The sequence below is a fragment of the Bubalus kerabau genome, chromosome X, assembly GCF_029407905.1.
Source record: "Bubalus kerabau isolate K-KA32 ecotype Philippines breed swamp buffalo chromosome X, PCC_UOA_SB_1v2, whole genome shotgun sequence".
NCBI classification, from domain to species: domain Eukaryota; kingdom Metazoa; phylum Chordata; class Mammalia; order Artiodactyla; family Bovidae; genus Bubalus; species Bubalus kerabau.
Window position 1 is genome coordinate 28762274 of NC_073647.1, and position 9584 is coordinate 28771857.

A 9584-nucleotide genomic window follows, 5' to 3' on the forward strand; every position below is an offset into this window, starting at 1 on the left:
TAAGGTAGAGCTGCAAATCCGGCCCTGCCTCTCAGAAAGAGTGGGAACCCTGGCTTCGCCTTACAGATGGGGTGGATAAACCTGGCTGCTTCTCATAGTAAAGCTGGAAACCCCACCCTGCCGCACAGATAGCCATGAAACGAACGCTGGTTGCGTCTTATAAGGTAGAGCTGGAAATCCAGCCCTGCCCGACAGAATGAGTGGGAACGCTGGCTGTGTCTGATAGGTAGAGCCGAAAATCCACCTCGTGGATGGGGCGGGGAAACCTGGCCCCGCCTTAGCCCTGCAGTCATCCCTGGGAGACCATACATAGGACTCCTAGAGGTGGTGTGTCGGGACCATTTCTTCTGGAGTCAGAGGGACACGAGGCTTCTTTGAGAGGCCGGGGAAGAAGGAGTCCAGCTGTTGTCTATCAGGTGAGGACCCAGAAGTGGGAGAAGCCCACTGCAGGTCAGGTGGAGGCAGCCCCACTGTGTGCTTGCTTTCAGCTTTGAGAACCCACAGTAGGCTTCCTGGACATGTGGTGAGGCTTGTTAGAGGAGGCTGGACTTGGGGCACCAAGGAACGAGCCCAGGCCCTGCTGGCCTTTGAGGCGAGGACCCAGAGCAGGGGAGAGCAGCCTCCTTAGCCCCAGTGGACGGGACCCTCTGGCACGCTATGCCTCGGCCATCCTTCCCAGGAGGTCTCAGGCAGGGGTCCCGAATGTGATGTGTCCTGACTTGCGCCCAGGGGACTGGGGCACTCTGAGGCGTCGGTGGAGGACTCAGGGTGGGAGACGTGGAGGTGAGGATGCAGAGGAGGCTCCCTCTCCACTCTGGGTCCCCTGGGGACCCAGAGGCCCATGACGCCCTCCCCGCCTGCTCTCAGCCCTGAGGCGACCTGAGGGGAGCTAGGGGGCGCTGCGCCCCTCTTTGTCTTCTGCCTTCTGTCTGGCTCCTCATGGCGATGGTGGGTGCAGGGTGAGGGAATGGCCTCAGGTCAAGAGAAGCAGGGGAGGCGGGCCCGTGGGGCGTGAATGTGAAACTCAGGGTTGAGGGCACTTTCCGCAGCCGAGGAGCCCCACCAATCCCGCTCCGCGGCCCCAGTCACCTGGAGGACTCGGCCGCGGGGCTCGGGAGTGGTGGCCCTCGCTCCCTCAGGACGTGGTGGGGCTGGTCTCTGGGGAGAGAGGCCTTTGCCTGTGGGGTGGTGGGAATATCCTAAGCGGGGCCAGAGCTCCCTGCTGCAGAAGATATGCTGGTCAGCCCCTACTGTCAGCCCTCAGAGGTGCTGGGCGGAGGGGTGGGGAGGGGAGTGGAACGGGAAAGGGTGGGAGGTGGGGGAGGGAGGGTGTGGCCTCTCTTTACCTTTCTCTGGTTGTTCTCAAGGGAGTGAGGACCAAGTCTGAAGGAGCAGGGACAGTTTGGTAGAGGGAGAAATTGCAGGCCTTCCCCAGGGTCAGATATAAGACTGAGGGCACCCCCTACACCAGAACACATTGGACCCAGCAGTTCTCTGCCCTTGCCATTAACACAGGAGAGCCAAGGATGCTTACTGGATTTGGGCCCTGACTACTTTTTTTTCTGGGGGCTTCCCAGGATGGAAGACCTGGGTCTGGTGGGTGTGCCTGAGTTCAGCAGAGGGAGGAGAGCCACATGCTGTCAGGCATCAAGATAAGTACTCTGAGGGAAGATCTACAGGACCCCCCAACCTATGAAAAGGGGTCTCCCAGAAACCTGCCCCTGCTGTCAGCCCTGTGAGGCCATGTAGCAGGGATGCCAAATGTGGCTTTATTGACTTCCACTCTGGGAGTCTCAGGGAGGTGAGACTTTCTGAGGGGTAGACCTCTGGATAACAGAGAGGACTGTGAGGGAGGATGGAGAGGACCTCCCTCACCAGGTAGATTGGGCCTTGCCTGCCCTGAAAATATCTGTCTTAAAGAGAAGGGGCCCCAGCCCAGCTGTTCCTCTTGTCAGCCCCAGGAGACCACAGGCAGGGTTGGACAGATGTGGCATTTCCTAACTTTTGCTGGGGAGTGGGGGTCTCAGAGAAGTGAGGGCATCCCTTTGAAGGGGAGACACATCAGAACAGGGAGGAGTTTCAGGCTCAGTCAGGAATCAAGGTAAGGGTCATTGAGAGTCCTGAAACGCCCCCTTCCCTGAAAAGAAGGATACCACAGAATCCTCAGCCCTGGGAGGATCCAAGTAGGGGTGAACAGAGGGGAGGAACTCTCACTTGTGCCACAAGCTCTACCAGGAGTTCAGGGGATAGAGTGTCTCAGGGAGGTGAGGTCTGGGTTGGAGCAGAAAACTTCAGGTCAGCAGAGGGTAGGATAAGCCTTGCCAGGGGTACAGATGAATATTTTGAGTGAGGATTGAGTACATTCCGTATGCCAGAACAGACCCCAGGCAGGGGTGGCTGGACTTGGTGTCTTTTTACTTTGTATGGGGTGTCCCAGGGAGATGAACACTTTGGTCTGAGCTGATGACATCAGCCAAGGGGGCAGTTCCAGAATCTGAGGAGTCAAGGTAAGATAAAGATCTTGAAGGAGGGGACTAAGGTTACTCCTTAACACAGACAGAAGGGGTCACACAGAAACTCCACACTGTCCCCACTATCCACCCTGGAAGGATCTAGGCAGTAATGGTCAGATGTGGTGTACCCTCACTCCCTGCAAGGGGTATGTGGAGCTGTCCCTGGGAGATAAAACCTTGGTCTGAGAAGGATGATTTTAGGTCACCACCTAAATTGGGCAAGGCCCTCCAGGAGTAAAGAATACATTGAGGGAAGACAGAGAAAATTACCTATCTCAGAAGAGGAAGCCCAGCCCCTGCTGCCAGCCATGGGAGACCCTCAACCAGAGGTGGTTGGATGTAATGTCTCTTTACTTTTGTCTTGAGGGTGTTTAGGCCTTGAGGTGAAGGCCTTGGTGTGAATGAGAAGACAGGTCAGCTGAAGGAGTCACATCAGATCAGAAGAGGGAAAAGTCCCAGAGTCTACCAGAGTCAAGGTAAGGACACTTGGTGAGGACCAAAGGCACTTTCAATCCCAGAATGAAGAGACCCCATGGAGTCTAGCTATCTTTTGTCTTCAGGCCTGGAAGGATTCAGGCAGGGTTGGTTGTATATGATATGCCCCCACTTTATCCAAGGGTGAGAAAATTGTCTCAGAAAGGTGAGGTCATGGTCTGAGGCAGTAATGTCCAGTCAGCAGGGGGTGGTCTAGGCCCTGTCGAGGTAAAAATGGATACCATGAGGGAAGACTGAAGATAGCCCTACCAGAGGACACATGGGGCCCAGCACTTGCTTTTAGCACTGGAAGGACCTAGCAAGGGTGGTAAGATGTAGTGCCTCATTTTTGTCCATGGGTTTTTCAGGAAGGTGAAGTCCTCGTTCTGAGGAAGTGGCAGTCTGCGGGTAAGCTACATCAGCTCAGCAGAGGGGAGAGTCCTGGATTCTGCCAGAGTTTAAGGTAGGGACCCTGAATGAGGACTAAGGGCGCACCCTCACCTGAGGACCCAAGGCATACCCGGCTCTGCCCTGCCCCTGTGGTCAGCCCTGGGGGGCCCTGGGCACAGTGGTCAGATGGTGTACCCTTACTTCCTTCTTGGTGGTCTCAGGCAGGTGAGGGCTTGTTCTGAAGGTGCCAGACTCAGGACAGCAGAGGGAGTCCCAGAACCAACCAGCAGTGTGAGGAATGAGGGTAACCCTCAGCTAGGAGAGAGAGGGAACCCACAAACTTCGTTCAGCTCCTGCTGTCACTTTGGGAGGCCCTGGGCAGGTGTGGCCGAAAGTGTTGCCCCTTCACTTCTCATCTGTCTCAGGAATGTAAGCTCTTGTCTTAAGCTAGTGGAGGCAGGGAAAGAGGGGGCACAAGCCTTGTTAGAGCAAAGGTAAGAACCTTAGCATGGCGGGAATCATCCACTCCAGAACAGTAATGACCTCACAGAACTCAACCCCTCCTCACCTGTCAGGGGCTCCAGGAACTATGAGGTAAGGGCCTTGGTGTGAGGCACATGTCCTCAGGTCAGCAGAGCCCAGGCAGTGCTGGGAAGTCAAGGTGAGGTGGATACTCTGAATGTCTACCAAGGGCCTCACCTATTCCAGAACAGAAGGGACCTCACAGTTCCTGACCCCATCTGCCATAGTCATCCCTGGAAGCCTTGGGCTGTGCTGGTTGGCTGCACTCTGAGGAGCTTTCTAACACCCTCTTATAGGTTCCCAGGGGACAAACTGTCCAGGGAAGACAGGAGCCCTGTGAGGCCCTAGAGAACTCCCTAAAGAGGGGATCTGTAAGTCAGCCTTTGTCAGAGCTGCCAAGGGTACATTTCTCTGATGAGGCTGCTGACCCACTTTCTCTCTCCTTCAGGCCCGTGGGATCCCATCTCCTACCATCCTGCTAACACTTCCACCTACTCCCTCCAACAAGACTTATCATGCCTTACTCTCCAAAGTGTCCACGCCTCACATTTGAGCCAGGCTTTCATACCCTAAGTGAGATACAAGGCTTGCTGATGGTTCAGGATTCCATAACTGAGGAGAAGGAGGAGACCTTCTCCATTTCTTCTTGCTCTTTCACCTTCTCCTACCCCTCTCCTTCCCCCCCACCCTTCCTCTCCACTGATATCGGGCACACCAGAGGAGAAGCAGGAGGAGGAGAAGGAACAGCAGGAGGAGAAGGAACAACAGCAGCAGGAGGAGAAGGAGCAAGAGGAGGAGAAGGAGCAGGAGGAAGAGAAGGAGCAGAGGGAGAAGGAGGAGGAGCAGGAGGAGCAGGAGAAGGAGAAAGAGCAGCAGGAGGAGGAGAAGGAGCAGAAGGAGGAGAAAAAGCAGCAGGAAGAGAAGGAGCAGGAGGAGGAGGAGAAGAAGGATCAGCAGGAGGAGAAGGAGCAGGAGGAGGAGGAGAAGGATCAGCAGGAGGAGAAGGAGCAGGAGGAGGAGGAGAAGGATCAGCAGGAGGAGAAGGAGCAGGAGGAGGAGAAGGAGCAGGAGGAGGAGAAAGAGGAGCAGGAGGGGGAGCAGGAGCAGGAGGAGAAGGATCAGCAGGAGAAGGAGCAGGAGGAGGAGGAGAAGAAGGATCAGCAGGAGGAGAAGGAGCAGGAGGAGGAGAAGGAGCAGGAGGAGGAGAAAGAGGAGCAGGAGGGGGAGCAGGAGCAGGAGGAGAAGGATCAGCAGGAGAAGGAGCAGGAGGAGGAGGAGAAGAAGGATCAGCAGGAGGAGAAGGAGCAGGAGGAGGAGGAGGAGGAGAAGGATCAGCAGGAGGAGGAGGAGAAGGATCAGCAGGAGAAGGAGCAGGAGGAGGAGGAGAAGGATCAGCAGGAGGAGAAGGATCAGCAGGAGGAGGAGGAGAAGGATCAGCAGGAGAAGGAGCAGGAGGAGGAGGAGGAGGAGAAGGATCAGCAGGAGAAGGAGCAGGAGGAGGAGGAGAAGAAGGATCAGCAGGAGGAGAAGGAGAAGGAGGAGGAGAAGGAGCAGGAGGAGGAGAAAGAGGAGCAGGAGGGGGAGCAGGAGCAGGAGGAGAAGGATCAGCAGGAGAAGGAGCAGGAGGAGGAGGAGAAGAAGGATCAGCAGGAGGAGAAGGAGCAGGAGGAGGAGGAGGAGGAGAAGGATCAGCAGGAGGAGGAGGAGAAGGATCAGCAGGAGAAGGAGCAGGAGGAGGAGGAGAAGGATCAGCAGGAGGAGAAGGATCAGCAGGAGGAGGAGGAGAAGGATCAGCAGGAGAAGGAGCAGGAGGAGGAGGAGGAGGAGAAGGATCAGCAGGAGGAGGAGGAGAAGAAGGATCAGCAGGAGGAGAAGGAGAAGGAGGAGGAGAAGGAGCAGGAGGAGAAAGAGGAGCAGGAGGAGAAGGAGCAGGAGGAGCAGGAGGAGGAGAAAGAGCAGCAGGAGGAGAAAGAGGAGCAGGAGGGGGAGCAGGAGCAGGAGGAGGAGGAGAAGAAGGATCAGCAGGAGGAGAAGGAGCAGGAGGAGGAGGAGAAGAAGGATCAGCAGGAGGAGAAGGAGCAGGAGGAGAAGCAGCAGGAGGAGAAGCAGCAGGAGGAGAAGCAGCAGGAGGTGGAGATGGAGCAGCAGGAGGAGGAGGAGATGGAGCAGCAAGAGAAGGAGCAGGAGCCTTCGGAGAGTCCTGGGAGCTTCTTCTCTTCCATGACATGGAGCGCATCAGATGAAGACTCCAGTAGCCAAGAAGAGGAGGGCACAGGCTCTCTCCAGGCCCTCAGAAGACACCACATCCTTGCCCAGAGACCTGCTAAATGAGAAGGTGGCTAATTTGGTGCATTTAATGATCCTCAAATATCAACAGAAGGAGCCGATCACAAAGGTAGAAATGCTAAAAGTTGTCATCGAAAGGGATAACAAACAATTCCCTGTGATCTTTGAGAAAGTTTCTAAGTGCCTAGAGGTGATCTCTGGCATCGATCTGAGGGAAGTGGGCCCTAAAATCCACTCCTATGTCCTTGTCAACTCATTAGGCCTCACCCATGATAAGATAGTTAGTGATGATCAGAGGATGCCTGCAAATGGCCTTCTGATAATCGTCCTGGGTGTGATATTCATAGAGGGCAACTGTGTCCCTGAGGAAAACATCTGGGATTTCTTGAATATGATAGGCATCCATGCTGGGAGGAAGCACTTCATTTATGGGAAGCCTAGGAAGCTCATCACCAGAAACTGGGTGCAGGAGAATTATCTAGAGTACTGGATGGTGCCTAATAGTGATCCTTCATGGTACGAATTCCTATGGGGTCCAAGGGCCTATGCTGAAACCAGCAAGCTGAAAGTTTTGGAATTTTTGGCCAAGATCAAAGGGATTGACCCCATTTCCTTCCCAGATTGGTATGAGGAGGCTTTAAGAGATGAAGAAGAGAGAGCTGGGACCAGAAATAACTCTATGCATAGTAATACTGCCATGTTTATTGTGCAGCATTTGCCAGTAATTCCTGACCCAACTGAAGAATGTACTGTGTTTGAAGAGGGCAATCAGGTTTCAAAGTAGAGGAGAGTCGGGGTCAGGCTGGGGAGAACACTCTGTGCAACAACTTTGTTTTCCTGTTCTGTATAGGTGACTTGAAAGTTTATCATTTTTTCTTCCCTTTCAATTTTTTTTTCAAATACTTCCTTTTAATAGGCTTATTGACTTTAGAATCTGTTGACGAATGATGTTGTTCACATTTATTGCTAAACACTTATTTAATTTTAAGATTTAAGAATAAGGGTTTTGATATTTTGCAAAACAAGTTGGGGAACCTTCCATTGTATTTTGTGACATGGAACAAGATAACATGATACTGGGGTTTTCTTGGAAATGTGGAAAAACTCAGCAGGCAATAGAGAAAAAAATGTAAAACATGGTACATTTTTGGATTCCCATACTACTTTAGTCTGTTGTTCAGTAAAATTTAAGATATGTATACCTGGATTTGTATGGCTTATTCAAGAAAGTAAAAGTAATCTAAACAAACCCTACTTTTTGGATTCTCTTAACCACTTTAGTGTACTATTCTGTAATATTAAAATATATACCTGTACTTGCTTGGCTTATTCAAGAAAATAGGCATAATCTTAACAAATCTTAATTTTTGGATTCCCTTTAGCTATTTTAGTCTCAGTCAGTTCAGTTCAGTTCAGTTGCTCAGTCGTGTCCAACTCTTTGCGACCCCATGAATCACAGCACACCAGGCCTCCCTGTCCATCACCAACACCCAGAGTTCACTCAAACTCATGTCCATTGAGTCAGTGATGCCATCCAGCCATATCATCCTCTGTCATCCCCTTCTCCTCCTGCCCCCAATCCTTCCCAGCATCAGAGTCTTTTCCAATAAGTCAACTCTTCGCATGAGGTAGCCAAAGTATTGGAGTTTCAGCTTTAGCACCAGTCCTTCCAATGAACACCCAGGACTAATCTCCTTTAGAATGGACTGGTTGGATCTCCTTGCAGTCCAAGGGACTCTCAAGAGTCTTCTCCAACACCACAGTTCAAAAGCATGAATTCTTTGGTGCTCAGCTTTCTTCACAGTCCAACTCTCACATCCATACATGACTACTGGAAAAACCATAGCCTTGACTAGAAGGACCTTTGTTGGCAAAGTAATGTCTCTGCTTTTGAATATGCTATCTAGGTTGGTCATAATTTTCCTTCCAAGGAGTAAGCGTCTTTTAACTTCATGGCTGCAATCACCATCTGCAGTGATTCTGGAGCCCCAAAAAATAAAGTCTGAAACTGTTTCCACTGTTTCCCTATCTATCTGCCATGAAGTGATGGGACCAGATGCCATGACCTTAGTTTTCTGAATGTTGAGCTTTAAGCCAACTTTTTCACTCTCCTCTTTCACTTTCATCAACAGACTTTCATCAACAGACTTTTTAGTTCCTCTTCACTTTCTGCCATAGGGTGGTGTCATCTGCATATCTGAGGTTACTGATATTTCTCCTGGCAATCTTGATTCCAGCTTGTGCTTCTTCCAGCCCAGCGTTTCTCATGATGTACTCTGCATATAAGTTAAATAAGCAGGGTGACAATATACAGCCTTGACGTACTCCTTTTCCTATTTGGAACCAGTCTGTTGTTCCATGTCCAGTTCTAACTGTTGCTTCCTGACCTGCATATAAGTTTTTCAAGAGGCAGGTCAGGTGGTCTGGTATTCCCATCTCTTTTAGAATTTTCCACAGTTTATTGTGGTCCACACAGTCAAAGGCTTTGTCATAGTCAATAAAGCAGAAATAGATGTTTTTCTGGAACTCTCTTGCTTTTTCGATGATCCAGCAGATGTTGGCAATTTGATCTCTGGTTCCTGTGCCTTTTCTAAAACCAGCTTGAACATCAGGAAGTTCACGGTTCACGTATTGCTGAAGCCTGGCTTGGAGAATTTTGAGCATTACTTTACTAGCATGTGAGATGAGTGCAATTGTGCGGGAGTTTGAGCATTCTTTGACATTGCCTTTCTTTGGGATTGGAAGGAAAACTGACCTTTTCCAGTCCTGTGGCCACTGCTTAGTTGTCCAAATTTGCTGGCATATTGAGTGCAACACTTTCACAGCATCATCTTTCAGGATTTGAAATAGCTCAACTGGAATTCCATCACCTCCACTAGCTTTGTTCATACTGATGCTTTCTAAGGCCCACTTCACTTCACATTCCAGGATGTCTGGCTCTAGGTGAGTGATCACACCATCATGATTATCTGGGTCATGAAGATGTTTTTTGTACAGTTCTTCTGTGTATTCTTGCCATCTCTTCTTAATATCTTCTGCTTCTGTTAGATCCATACCATTTCTGTCTTTTATTGAGCCCATCTTTGCATGAAATGTTCCCTTGGTATCTCTAATTTTCTTGAAGAGATCTCTAGTCTTTCCTATTCTGTTGTTTTCCTCTATTTCTTTGCACTGATCGCTGAGGAAGGCTTTCTTATCTCTTCCGGTTATTCTTTGGAACTCTTCATTCAGATGCTTGTATCTTTGCTTTTCTCCTTTGCTTTTCGCTTCTCTTCTTTTCACAGCTATTTGTAAGGCCTCCTCAGACAGCCATTTTGCTTTTTTGCATTTCTTTTCCACGGGGATAGTCTTGATCCCTGTCTCCTGTACAATGTCATGAACCTCCGTCCATAGTTCATT

At 50.9% G+C, this 9584-nt stretch overlaps 1 long non-coding RNA gene and 1 pseudogene across 1 annotated transcript; both read left to right on the plus strand.

Moving 5' to 3' along the window:
• Nucleotides 1-305: 305 nt before the first annotated feature.
• On the plus strand, nucleotides 306-4788 carry LOC129640337 (uncharacterized). The gene is made up of 3 exons (XR_008708747.1): nucleotides 306-416; nucleotides 2880-2989; nucleotides 4348-4788. It is a non-coding gene; the product is annotated as an uncharacterized LOC129640337 (long non-coding RNA).
• A 1238-nt stretch (nucleotides 4789-6026) lies between these two features.
• Nucleotides 6027-7491, plus strand: LOC129639197 (melanoma-associated antigen 10-like; annotated as a pseudogene).
• Nucleotides 7492-9584: the final 2093 nt, after the last annotated feature.